The following is a 13,029-nucleotide window of genomic DNA, read 5'->3' on the forward strand; positions in this document are numbered from 1 at the left end:
AGCTGACCCCTACAATGGGCAGCAACTCCCCAAATACACACACACCCTTTCTTCCTGGCACTCATTTGGATGATCCCCGTGGGGACAGAAAGCCACCAAGCCGCCCAGACTTCCTTGCCATCCCACTGTGTCACCTGGGCTCCACTTCCTAGGAGCCTTAGTGTCCCCATCTGTTAAATGGTACTTCCGGCCTAGATGTTGTTGATCGACACTCTTTGGAGCTCCTGATGCTACCCCGAGGCTGGAAGAACAACAGCCCAGAGGTGGATGCCAGCCCTTCAGAGCCCAGGCAAAACGCCCGGAGCCACAAACAGCATCCCAGAGGCAGTAAATCCCTCAGCTTGCACCCCACAGAGAAAACATGAGAAAGTAGGCTTCCTAATCCTGCTCACCCAAAGCTCCACCCACACACTTTGCAGTCCTTCAACCTCCTTAGAATTCACTCTCCATGGTGGTCAAGAATAATTAATCAAAATGTTCAAAATGCAGAAAGCAACACCAGTATCCACCCCCTTCTCCTCTCCTAAATTGAAGAGCCTAGTTTTGCAAAGTGGAACCCACATTTTTATCTGTGCACCCATTCTTGTCTCAAAGATGTCAAAGAGCTTTTACAGAGGCAGTGACGATAGGACGGGCTAAGTGGTCGTGGAAACCAAGTCTACCACTACACCCTCTATGCACCACACCTGAAATGGCCTCACTTTTTAATCTCTGGGGAGGGTCTTTTCTATTGAGGTCAGGGGCAGGTGGCAACAGACTTCAGGGTGTGTTTTTATTTCCCTTTCTTTCTGCTTGACAAACCAGCCCTCCGGGCTGCAGGTGTGACAGGTCAGAAATAGTTAACATCAAGTTCTCCTTTGCTGGGAGCAAACCTGTTCCACCAGAATGGCCAGATAAAGGGAGCCGCCACTTCCTTAGAGATAAGATCCGCCATTCTGCACTCAGACTTGAGTGAGGCCAGCCACTCGCCCGCCCACTGATCGAGCGGGCTTCTCCTCCAAGTCACTGGACACTACCTGGGGCAGTGGAAAGTTGAATTTCTTTCTCAAATGGGGCATTCAGCAACTTAATTCATGGCTAACTGTCCCACAATGCAGTCTCTGACCTCACAGCTAATGTTAACAATGAACAACTCCCAAATCACAATGACTTCTTAATAACAAATGGCTCCCCCTCAGTGTGTGTGCCAGTACATTCGAGTCTGTGTGGTGGGGAGGTGGGCAATTAACATCTATGCCTGAATTCAAGGGAAACTATGTATGCAGTGAAAACCCATCAAATGACAATCTTTAGAGACGTTTAAATTCTCCTTGTCAAGTAAAGATTCAGCGAGAGGGGGTTTGATTGACCCTGAAGCTGTGTGGCCACAGCTGCAGGAGAAAAGCTAGTAAAATCAAAGAGGTGGGTGCATGGCACACAAAGCTTCTCTCTGATCCAGGTTGAGCAAAGGGATGCTGCTTATTTCAAGTAATTTTATGCTGAATCTTTAAAAAAAAAAAAAAAAAAAAAAGATTTTTTGGCCATGCAGCGTGGCATGTGGGATCTTAGTTCTCTGACCAGGGATCGAACCCGTGCCTGCTGCGTTGGAAGCACAGTCTTAAGTATGGGACCATCAGGGAAATCTCCATGCTGAGTCCTGCTGTACACAAGATTGTCCACACACCTGAACACACGTGCTCTGCAAATCTAGATGTTGGTGTCTGTTCTGCTTAAATCAAAAGATCAACTTGAATTTGGATCCTGCTGTCCTTTCACCTGTGAAGACACTGTATTGGCTCAAGCTTCACCTGGGGAGCACAGGTAACTCCCCAGAACTCCAGTTCCAGAACAAGTCTCCCTTTGGCTCTTGGCAGTGTCTTAAAACACTACTACTGACACAAAATGGTGTGATGCCCCGGTCGTAATTTTACTCTCCAGAATGAACAATAACAATATCAAAAGCTGGGCGAGGAAGCAGAGGACTAAAAGGGCAGGAAAAAAAAAAAAAAAAGAATGTTATCAGAACGTTATGACATAGCCCACGTGTGGAGGGTAACTCCCCAGCATGCCATCACCCCAGGCCAGGCCTCTGTTCCTCCCCTTTGCCTACTTCTTTCTCAGAGTCCCTTAGGGTAACTTGCACCATCACAAATCTTTGGCAAAGTCTAGAATCTTGGTAGTCAATAAACCAAATGGGTGAGGGGCACTAGATCCCCCATGCGCACTCACTTGGGTCCCTTCTCCTGTCTTGCTGGGGCTGTTCATCAGACAGGCACGATCTGTCCCTTCTGTTTACACCTTGCGTACATGCTCAGTGGCTTCAACCGTGTCTCTTTGCGACGCTATGGACTGCAACCCTGCCACATTCCGCTGTCCACGGGATTCTCCAGACAAGAATACTGCAGTGGGTTGCCAGGTCCACCTCCAGGGGATTTTTCCTGACCCAGGGGTCAAACCCATATCTCTTATGTCTCCCGCACCGGCAGGCAGGGTTCTTTACCACTAGTGCCACCGAGGAAGCCCACAAAAGGTATGCGTGTACGTGTGCTGAGTCGCTTCAGTCATGTCCAACTCTTTGCAACCCTATGACTGACCCAGCCAGGCTCTTCTATGCAAAGGATTCTCCAGGCAAGAATATGGGAGTGGGTTGCCATGACCTCCTCCAGGGGATCTTCCCGACCCAGGGATTGAGCCTGAATCTCCACCACTGGCAGGCGGACTGTTTACCACTGAACCACCTAGGAAGCAAACCGGTGGTAGAGCTGCAGGCACACTGCTCCGCCAGCCCCAAAGTCCCCTCCCAAGGCTTTTGTGTACAAAACCCCAGTCTCCAGTCCCAGGAATGTCAGGTTTTCTGGAGTTTTCCTTCAGCCTATGAATATTGCCCCGATGCTGGATTTCATCATAACCCTCATCCTTTAATCTGTACCCTACCGAACAGCAGGAGACTCAAGTTTAATCCCTGGGTCGGGAAGATCCCCTGGGGAAGAAGTGGCAAGCCACTTCAGTATTCTTGCCTGGGAAATCCCACGGACAGAGGAGCCTGGCGGGCTACAGTCCATGGAGTCACAAGAATCACACACGACTGAGTGACTAAACCACCACCACGCGATTAACAGTGAAGATCTCAAAACCATAGATGCCGATTACAGAGCACCTCTTCGTGGACTCTTACTTTTAGGAACATACATCATCTGACTTAATACTTACAACAGCCTAGGAAAGTAGATATTATGGTTTCTCTTTTACTTGAGGTTTTGAATGGTTCAGGTGATTTACCCCTGGTCACATGGCTAATAAGTAACAGAGAGGAGGTGACATCAGGCCTGCCTTAGTCTAGAAGGGTGCTGATACAAGGAGGCCCCTGGAGCTGCTGAACACCTGAAATACAGCTGGTTCAAACGACATGCTCTCCAAGTGTAAAATATACACTGCCTTTCGAAGGTGTTGTACCCAAAATGCAAAATATCTCAATAACAATTTTTGTTATTGATTACATACACATTGAAACAACTATTTAGATAGATTGAGTTAAATAAAATATATTAAAATTCATCTCACCTATTTACTTTTTAAAACACACTGCTCCCAGACCATTTAATGTCACTTATGCAGTTCCTGTGGTATTTGCATTGGACAGCACTTGTCTAAATCCTTCAGTCTTTACCAAGAAGTCCTACTGCCTCCCTGCTTTCCTACAGTAATGCAGCTCTTTAGTAATTTACACGTGGTACACTATTTTAAAAAGAACAGAGACTCTGCGGTGGTCCAGTGACTAAAAGTCTGTGCTCCCAATGCAGAGGGCCCAAGTACAATCCCTGGTTAGGAAACTAGATCCCGCATGCTGCAACTAAGAGTTCGAATGCCGCAACTAAAGGTTCCACTTGCAACTGAGACCTGGCGCAATCAAATATATAAACAAAAATATTTTAAAAAATAGATCCACCTCAACAGTCTCACCTCTAGTAATAAAAACTTTGTTTCCTGATGAAGACTTCAAGAATAATTTTTAATGCAAAGAAAAAAAAGTATAAATTCACATACAGATGTCAAAGAATCTGCAAGCAGCCTAGATAGGGCTGTCCCTCGTTCCTGCAGTGCCAGGATCACCAACGTGGTCTTGGCATTTGGTCAAACCTCCTTCTCAGGCGGTCTCCCTTTTAAAATTTAACTTAATTTTCAACTTTTTTATTTTGTATTGGGGTAGAGCCGATTAAACAAACAATGTTGTGATAGTTTCAGGTGAACAGCAAAGGGGCTCAGCCACACATATACATACATGTATGTTTTCCCCCAACCTCCCCTCTCATCCAGTGCTCGGGCAATCTCCCTTTTATCGTTATTGCACTCACCATCTTGGTTCTTGACCTCAATAAATGAAAATGGTTCTCAAATCATATCAAAAGGGGACCTAGCTTTTTACTCCTAAGGATGAGAATTTCACAGATGAGAAGGTAGGGAAAAGATGTCAGGCACTGGATCTACAGTAAAAATCAGAAGGAGCTATGGCCCATACCTTTCCCTGGGGGAGTGGGTCTCAGGGGAGTGCACCTGGTTGGCTGGCATCTGGATGGGGTCCAGAGGCTGCCTGCTCTGGCTGCCTTCACTGTGGAACGCCTATCCACTGAAGTTCCTGACCTACTGCAACTGCTGACCTGAAGTGTTCGTTCTCTCAGGGTTTTCCATTTTTATGTTATAACCATCAACATCAGCTGTACCAGATAGCCTTTTTTTCAACTGCTTGCGCTCTATGTACCAGGCACTGTGCTGAGCACGCAACCCAGGTTATCTCACTTAATCTTCCAGCAAGTCTCTGAGGAATGACTCAGCTCTGGGCCCAGGCAAGACTCACCCAACAGTAGGCTCTACAAGCCAGCCACACGGAGGGAGACTGAGTCTCCCTGCCCTCCTTCCCCAGCATTTCTAGGGTACCCCAGCGGCATGCAAGCCACCCAAAAGCAGGCTCTACAAGCCACACAGAGGGAGACTGGGTCTCCCTGCCCTCCTTCCCCAGCATTCCTAGGGTACCCCAGCAGCGTGCAAGCAGGTAGGCTGATTTGGTCAGTCGCCAAAGTGCTGACACGGCATCATTTAATCGTTACTTTAATTACATCCTTTCAAACAGCACTCACATGACGACCTGTCAAATGGCACTTTACCTGTGCACTGGACCGGGCCACACAGGAATAAGCGAAGCAAAGTTAACTGGCCTGAAGGAACTTGTAAAACTAAATTACAACAGGGGACAAAAGTTAGGGATAGAGTGTCGGCCTAAACAGCTCACTTCCTTGTCTTAATTGGCTTCCATCTTGGTGTTAATTGACTTTGGAGTTAAGAGCCTTTCATACAAATCGAAGGAAGCTGACCTTTGGAGCGCTGGTGACTTGTTGAGTAAATATGTCTTTATGGACTTCATAAAATGCAGATTGTATAAACACACACTCAGGAACTATTAAAAGCGCTGGGTGGCTGGAGTAAGGCACAAAGGTGGCCTTTTAAGATTCCTGAGTACTCTGTAGATGGACGTTTCAGAAAACGAACATCCAGGATGTGATTACGATTTAGGGAATAGATCTCAAACTCTGGCTTGCAGGCAGAGGATTCACTTGGGGAGCTTTTTAAAAATACAGATTCTCCGGGCCACATGCCGAGAGAGGCTGATCCAGGAGGTCGGGGTGGCCTGCTGACATCTGTATTCTAACAAGCTCTCCAGACTACCGACTCTGAGTAGATGGCCCAGGACCAGCTTTGAAAAACTACGATTTCAGTGCTATAAGCAGTTCACTCACCTTCTTACCTGATCTTCCTCATTCCCACTAAAGAATACCAGCTGGGGAACACAGAAGACCAGAGTCCTTCATTCAGGAGTGGAGGGATCTTCTGAAGCAGGAGGGAACTCCCTTTTTCCCCCTGCCCATTATCCAAGAGCAATAATTGAGCCCAGCAAGTTCTCAGGCTGGCACCAGGAGAGCCTTCTTTATGCCTCTGAATGGGGCAGAGATCAGCTCCCCCAGAGCAGCTGAAACCCACCCAGAAAATCAAGGGTGCACGTTCAGCACAGGCAGCCACATTTTCCACACATACAGCCCAATCTGTCTACACTGACCATAGGCCCCATGTCAGGGCGACGTCAACATCCACAGCATTCACGAGCCTGAGGCAGCTGGAGAAACACCTCCAGTTCTGGACCCCTGTTTTATAAGACACATGGCTGGATGTGAACAGTGATAAGGAGACTGGGACGGTGTCTCGGAGCAGAAGCTCTCCTCATGTATCAGCAGGTGGATCAGAACAGCAGAGAGCCGGCTGTTGTGGCCACAGAGGACAGTAGTTCCATAGACGGGCTCGCTGACGATCAGGGCCACATACCCAAGTCACCTGGCACGAGGGCCTCTTATCTTGGAAGTGTCTGGGCAGAGGGAGAAGGGCCATCTGGGGCAGCAGAACAGCACCTACTTACCAGCCCTGCACTTACTAGATCTTCACAGACCCTGCGTTACCATCCCCGGGGTGGGGTGGGGGTTGAGGGGGGAGTGCTCTCACATGAGCAAATATGCCCTCAATCACGAGTAACCCTTTCCCCAAAGCTTATCAAAGTAGTTCATGACAGCATTTGCTTTTTTTCCTACTCAACATGGAGAGTGCCAAATTAAGTGTCAAACGTGGTGACTTGAGTATTCCCAAGGCCAGCAAGTGTCAAATCTACAAACAGTTCATAAAGGACTATAGATTTCCAACAACCAAAGTGAGGAACTGCAGGTAAAATAGATTTGGTATTTTTATTGCAAAATTCACCAAAGTTATAGAAGTTGCTAATATTCCCACTCAAGGCGTATGCCATTTCAGAACCTCTAAGGACCCAGTTTCCAACAATGGGCTACTAGCAAAATGACTTTTAAAGAGGAAAACAGCAAGTCTTACATAAACAAGAGCCTTACATGTTCAAAGGGCGAGTTGTTTTTCTCACTGGCATGGCCTCAGCACACATTCGTTCTCCTGCGTTTGTTTAAATTAAGTGATTATGAATTTCACCTGAAAGGTTTTGACTCCTCTCGTTTCCAAACAGAGGAAAGGCAGAAGGGCGGACACGCCTCTTTGGTTCTTTACACTTCTTTTGTGCTGTCGTCCCATATGGTTGTCACCAGTGAGGCTCTGGACGTGAAGTGCTCGCCCATGGATGCTTCCCTGGTCAATATTGTGCCAGCCTCCCCTTGATCCTGATCTCCTGCCTGGGAAGGGCTCATCACCCACAGCACTTGCACCCAAGGCCAGCTCTGCTGTGAGCTCTCCTGCAAGGCTGTCTGGAACCTTGAAAGCTTTCTGGGAGGTTCCAACCCTTTCTCAAGACTCATTAGTTTAGGAAGAAATACACTCACTGCAAGAACCTTTAGGCGATACACAAACTTTAGCACCATTGGCCTCATCTCAAAGCCTATCTTGCCTCCAACTTCTTGAGCGGAGCTTTTTTTTACGGTGGGGGGAGGCAGAAAAGGGGAGCCTAGGGGACTAGGCACAGATTGATAGGAGCTGGAAACCTACAGGTAAGATGTGAAATTGATTTGATGTCTGAGGCCCTCCAGCCCATGCGGTTGTGCTCAGACGGCCATTGTTTCCAGAAAGAAGTCTCTGAGATTTCTTATAAAGTCATTAGTTGACTTGGTCCCGTTAAAAAAATATTAACAACCTGTTTTAGTGGTAGCAAAATATGCACAACATAAAATGTACCACTGGACCCATTTTTAAGTGTATGGTTCAGTGACATTAAGTACATACGTTCACACTGTTGTGCAAGACTCTATCCCATTTCTAAGAGCACCCTTCACATTTTCTAAGATATTAAAACACTTTTTCAGCCTCTCCCACATTTGCATCCAGTGCCACAGTTCCAGATGACAAGCTACAATCTTAATACCTGGCATCAGTTTTGTTAGCGACATCTGTTTTAAGTCAATGTATTTTTCAGTTCTAGGTAAAGCATATGATTCTCTATCTGTTTTCCTTTAAATTCAAAAAGATGCCGGTCTCATAAAAACAAAAGGTTTGTCAAAAATCAAATTCAAGAACTATTCTTGTTTCCTGTAAAATAACTGGCCCCATATTACCCACCGCCCCTAAAAAGACAAAATAAAAAAACACTCCTGTACTTACTACTTAATTAAAATAGCTAAATTCATATCCTAAAGGCATCTGTATTACATCACTAAGGAAAACTTCTGAAAAAAATTATTAGGGCTTTTAAAGTTTCAGTCAAACTTTTTAAAAAGTTAATAAAAAACAGTTGTAATTTTGGACAGCTGTAGGTGATTTTTTGGTATGCTTTAGAGTGTTGTTCATTAAAAAAAAAGGCCTCGTGAATCAACAATTAGAATTTATTTTGCATTGTCTCTTATGGTTTCACTTTACATGTAATATCAATTTGGTATCTTCCTAAGAGATGATTTACTAACGTGAATCAGATGGAATCATGAAGCAAGTGGGAAGGAAAACAGCAAAGGTCCCCTCCCCTGATAAGGATGTGTGTGACTTGAATTCCCTTCTGTATGACAGATGACTCAGGTAAATGACTCAGGGGCAGTGATACGGGAACTTTTTTTTTTAGCTACACCTGACATTTAACATTAGTTTCAGGTGTACATGATTTGACATTTGTATATACCTAAAAAAGGATCATCACAATGAAGTCTGGTTAACACCCACCATCCAGTGAGATCTTTCCAAAGAGGAAGGCTTGGGTGGTGCCATCTTGGCTGGTCATAGCCCTCTAGGTTTGGTGGGTGTTCTCCTCTTCCAAATCTTGATTAGTCTAAGACACAGTATAATCTAGATTTTTTGGAATACTGACACAGGGTGTGAGGGTGAAATTCTAATTCAGTTGGTCTAGGGAGGAGAAAGGTGAAAGTGGAAAGACAGACAGATGTTGTGTCCTAGAAAGCGTGCCAAACCAACCTGGATATGTTCCTCCTGCGGCCTCTTGTTAAAACTGATAAACTGCCCTTGTTAGGACAGTCTGGGGAGGAGTCCTGGTTCAGGCTGCAGGCATGTGTGGATTGGACCACAGTGGTCTGTTCTCCTGGTCACTGTTGCACTGCTCCACGTGGAACAAGAGGATTGTGGAAGGAGGGATCTGTGGGCAAAGCGAACCGCCCTGATGGTTTGGATGATCCAAAAGCACTGGGATGTGGAACCTAAAACCCCACAAAGCAATCTTTGGTCTCACAAGGGATCCTTTACTCTATGAATAAGAAGGATGCCCAGCTGATGGAGACTAAAGGGGGAGGGTGTAAAATACCAAGAGAAGGAATTTTTTTTTTTAAGTACACGTTATCCATCTGACACAAGCAGTATGAATCTTGTTATCCAAGAGGAGCCCTGACTGAGAACTCTAGTTCCAAAGCAGGACTGGGAAATGGATCGTCTCATCATGGCAAGGTGGCACGTGCTTCCCAGCATGTGTGCTTGACTGTGGGCTCTTGGGGAGAGTATGTCTTGGTTTGGAGATTTTTATTCTTCCTCAAGCCTAGGTTTCTACACAGTCATAACACTTAGTAGCTATCTCATTCAGTAAAGAGGATAATCCCAATTTTATCAGAGTTAACCTGTGGGGCAGCGGCCTTACAAAAATTAAAATAAACATGCTACCATTAAAAATACTCATTATATGACTAGCTCATCAACTCTTCCCTCCCCCTCTTTGCTGTAACAGGCACCTGTTGGTTTAGAAATGTTCGGAGTTCTCACCCTAGTGAGCCAAAACTGGCACCCTTCCCATGCTGGTATCCACCAACCCCCCACCCCCACCCCTGAGACCTGCATATCAAATATTACTTCCTGCTGTCTATGACCACATCGCCTTGGCAGTTAACCTCAAAGCAAACACATGGGGAGGAGAGAAGTCCCTGGAAGTGGGGAGGAAGGACAAGCGTCAGCAAAGTTTCAGACATTTTTGCTAGTGCCCAGGTGCAAAAACCTTGGTCACATGTATTTCAACGTCTCATCAAAGGCCTCATCTTTTCTTCCCCAGGATGGAGAGCTGAATGAAACACTCCTGAGCCTCCACTCCCTACCCTCCTGTTCTTGAAACACACATATGGGACCCCCTACCACCCGAAGGTGAACCACACAGGAACAGTGTCTGGCAGCTCACCTTATTCTCCACGTGTTCAGGGGCTGACCAAGGCTGGCACTCTGTTCGATGTTGATGGTTCCTTGGCAACACGAGCTACATTTATTTAAACTGAACAAGTTTCCATCATCTTTTTCTGGTGTCCAGAGAGTTCAATGTTTCAGGGTAACAAGTGTCATGAATGTCTGACACAACACCCAAAACAGGACTGGAGCCAAGGGCAGATGACATCTGCTTGCCTACACTTCCCAAGGAACCAACTAGCTGTGTGACCCTGGGTGCATCCCTCGACCTCTCTGGATTGCAAGAAGGGAGCTGGCATTTTCCTAAGCTGCTCTCCAGCTCTATAATTTTATGGTCAAGTTGCAACCATTTTACTTTACTGAGAAAGGGCAACTCCACTTCACAAGGGCAATTTTAACTGAGCAGTGCTGTGTTCCTGCAGGAGGAACAATACTTAAAAAAAAAAAAAAAAAGTTTAAACTATAAAATAAAATAGTGAAAAACTATAGCAAATAGTAAAAAAAATAGTAAAAATACAAGAAGTGGTAAAAACAACAACAACAAAAGAAAAACCCAAAACCTCACTTGGTTTCTTACTAGCCTGAAAGTTTGATCTACAAAGTAGGTTGGTTAACTTTGGCTTGAATTTCACAGCTTCCCTATCTTCCAATAAACATAACAACCTCTTCAGAACAAAGATTCCTAGAGCAGTGCCTGCTGCAGTTCATTACAGCCAGAAGGAAAGCCCTGACCAGATCCGGTGGGGTAACAGCTCTTAGAGGCCTCTCTGACTCCAGCCTAGCCCGTAGCCTCCAACTAATTGGAATTTACCGACAGTAAATCACTTTATCATTTCTTTGATTCAGAACTTTAAACAGCACCATTCCACCTAAAAAACGAAAGCTCAAAGATGGATTTTGATAGCCTGGCATGCAATAAACCTAAAATTTAGCCCCACCTACCTGGACCAGCTCTCTCTCCGAGTTCCCCCAGCATATACCCAGAGGTGGGATTTCTGTGGAAGAAGCCTTTGGACGCCGGATGCCTCCTCTCCAACCTGCCTGACCTGCCCCACCTGCCCCCTCCCCTACTATCACCACTACCATCCTTACCTGAGTCCTCTAAAACTCAAGACTCACCTGGATGAAAGTGAACTCCCCCCTTGGCTAGCGTAGCAAGAAGTACTTTAACTTCTTTGCGTTTATCTCTATTTTTAAAAAGAATATTATACTTATAAAAGTTTTCTTAAAACAGGAACTCTGGGGCTTCCCTGGTGGCTCAGTGGTAAAGAAGCCACTGAATGTGCCACAATTACTGAGCCTGTGCTCTAGAGCCCAGGAGCTGCTGCTACTGAGCCCCTGCACCCTGGAGCCTATGTTCCACAACAAGAGAAGCCACCACAAGAACCCCATGCACCACAACTAGAGGGTAGCCCCCGACTGCCACAACTAGAGAAAAGCAGCAACGAAGACCCAGCACAGCCAAAAATAAATTAAAAAAAAAATTTTTTTTTTAAAAAGAACTCTCCTTACAGTACTGGAACTACAAGAGTTCTTCAGTATTATTACTATACTATTCAATCCCTTTATTTTAGAGACGAGAAAGCCAAGTCCGGAGAGACCCCCTGACATCTTGGGCACACTGGTGGCAAAGAAGTGAAGGGGACCAAAGTTTCCCAACTCCCAGAACTTGCTGCACAAGGGAAACTGCTCCCCATCCGCTCTGCTACTTGGTATCTGTTCAAAAGCTTCTCCTGTTGGGTGTATCCTTTTTTCCCACAATAGAGTGTTGTGTGCTGTACAGTGCAGGTGTTCGATAAATCCAAGAGGAGAAAGAGGGGAAAGCTGGAAGACAGAAGATAAGCTCCCCCAGGCCCTCCTCCTTATGAGAAGACCCAACTTTGTACCAAGTCTCTGTCGGGGAAGGTCCTGACTCATTTTCAACTCCCTCCACCCACCTCCAGCTAACGCCCTCTGCTTTCCTTCAGACCTTCCACCCAAGCCTCAATCCGCCTGGAGTATAAACACACCCTCTGCATACGCATCCCATGTGAATGTCCATGGAATTCTCCAGGCAAGAATACTGGAGTGGGTAGTCTTTTTCTTCTCCAGGGGATCTTCCCAACCCAGGGATCGAACCCAGGTCTCCTGCTTGGCAGGCAGATTCTTTACCACTGAGCCACCTGGGAAGCCCTGTGAATGACCACACTCATGTCCTTACATACAGAATGAGGGTCACAGCAATGATTCCCAATTAAGTGTAAGTATGCAAAGGCAGAAAAATTCAGGGACCAGCGCTCTTCCCCCCGAGATTATAGCTGTATTTTTTAATAACTGTGAGTTGAGAAAAATATGACAAACATCCACCATGAATTCAGTAATATTTTATTGAGGTTATATTTTATTATTTTATAAATGCAACAGCATACATTGAAAGAGTAATACATGTATGTGGGTGATGTTATATACATATTTGCTTCACAAACAACACTTGAAGTGCTTATGGGTCCCCAGCCATTTGGGCAACTGCTGGGTAGAGGCACTGGTTCAAGACTTCAGAGGTGGATACCTAAATGCTGGGTGTGCACATCAGTCACTCAGTCATGTCCAACTCTTTGCGATCCCATGGGCTGTAGACTGCCAGGCTCCTCTGTCCATGGGATTCTCCAGGCAAGAATACTGGAGTGGGTTGCCACTCCCTTCTCCAGGGGATCTTCCTGACCTGGGGATCGAACCCAGATCTCCTGCACAGCAGGCAGATTATTTACCATCTGAGCCACCAGGGAAGCCCCTAAAATGCTGGGGAAGGACCTTAAGTCTCTTATCACCTTCCTCTGAAATATACCAATGGGCCAATGAAGATAGCACCAGTGAGGGTCCACAGTCAGCTCACTTCAGATTTCTCATTCCATCTACCTTCTTGTT

At 45.9% G+C, this 13,029-nt stretch overlaps 1 protein-coding gene and 1 non-coding gene across 3 annotated transcripts in view; both read right to left on the reverse strand.

Moving 5' to 3' along the window:
* The window catches only part of SPRED2 (sprouty related EVH1 domain containing 2), a 120,215-nt gene that overhangs the window by 95,500 nt on the left and 11,686 nt on the right, over nucleotides 1-13,029 (reverse strand). The window lies entirely within an intron of this gene.
* TRNAG-GCC lies at nucleotides 12,223-12,293 on the reverse strand. Its single transcript has one exon. It is a non-coding gene; the product is annotated as a tRNA-Gly (tRNA).

Source organism: Oryx dammah, unplaced genomic scaffold, assembly GCF_014754425.2.
Source record: "Oryx dammah isolate SB20612 unplaced genomic scaffold, SCBI_Odam_1.1 HiC_scaffold_25, whole genome shotgun sequence".
NCBI lineage: Eukaryota > Metazoa > Chordata > Mammalia > Artiodactyla > Bovidae > Oryx > Oryx dammah.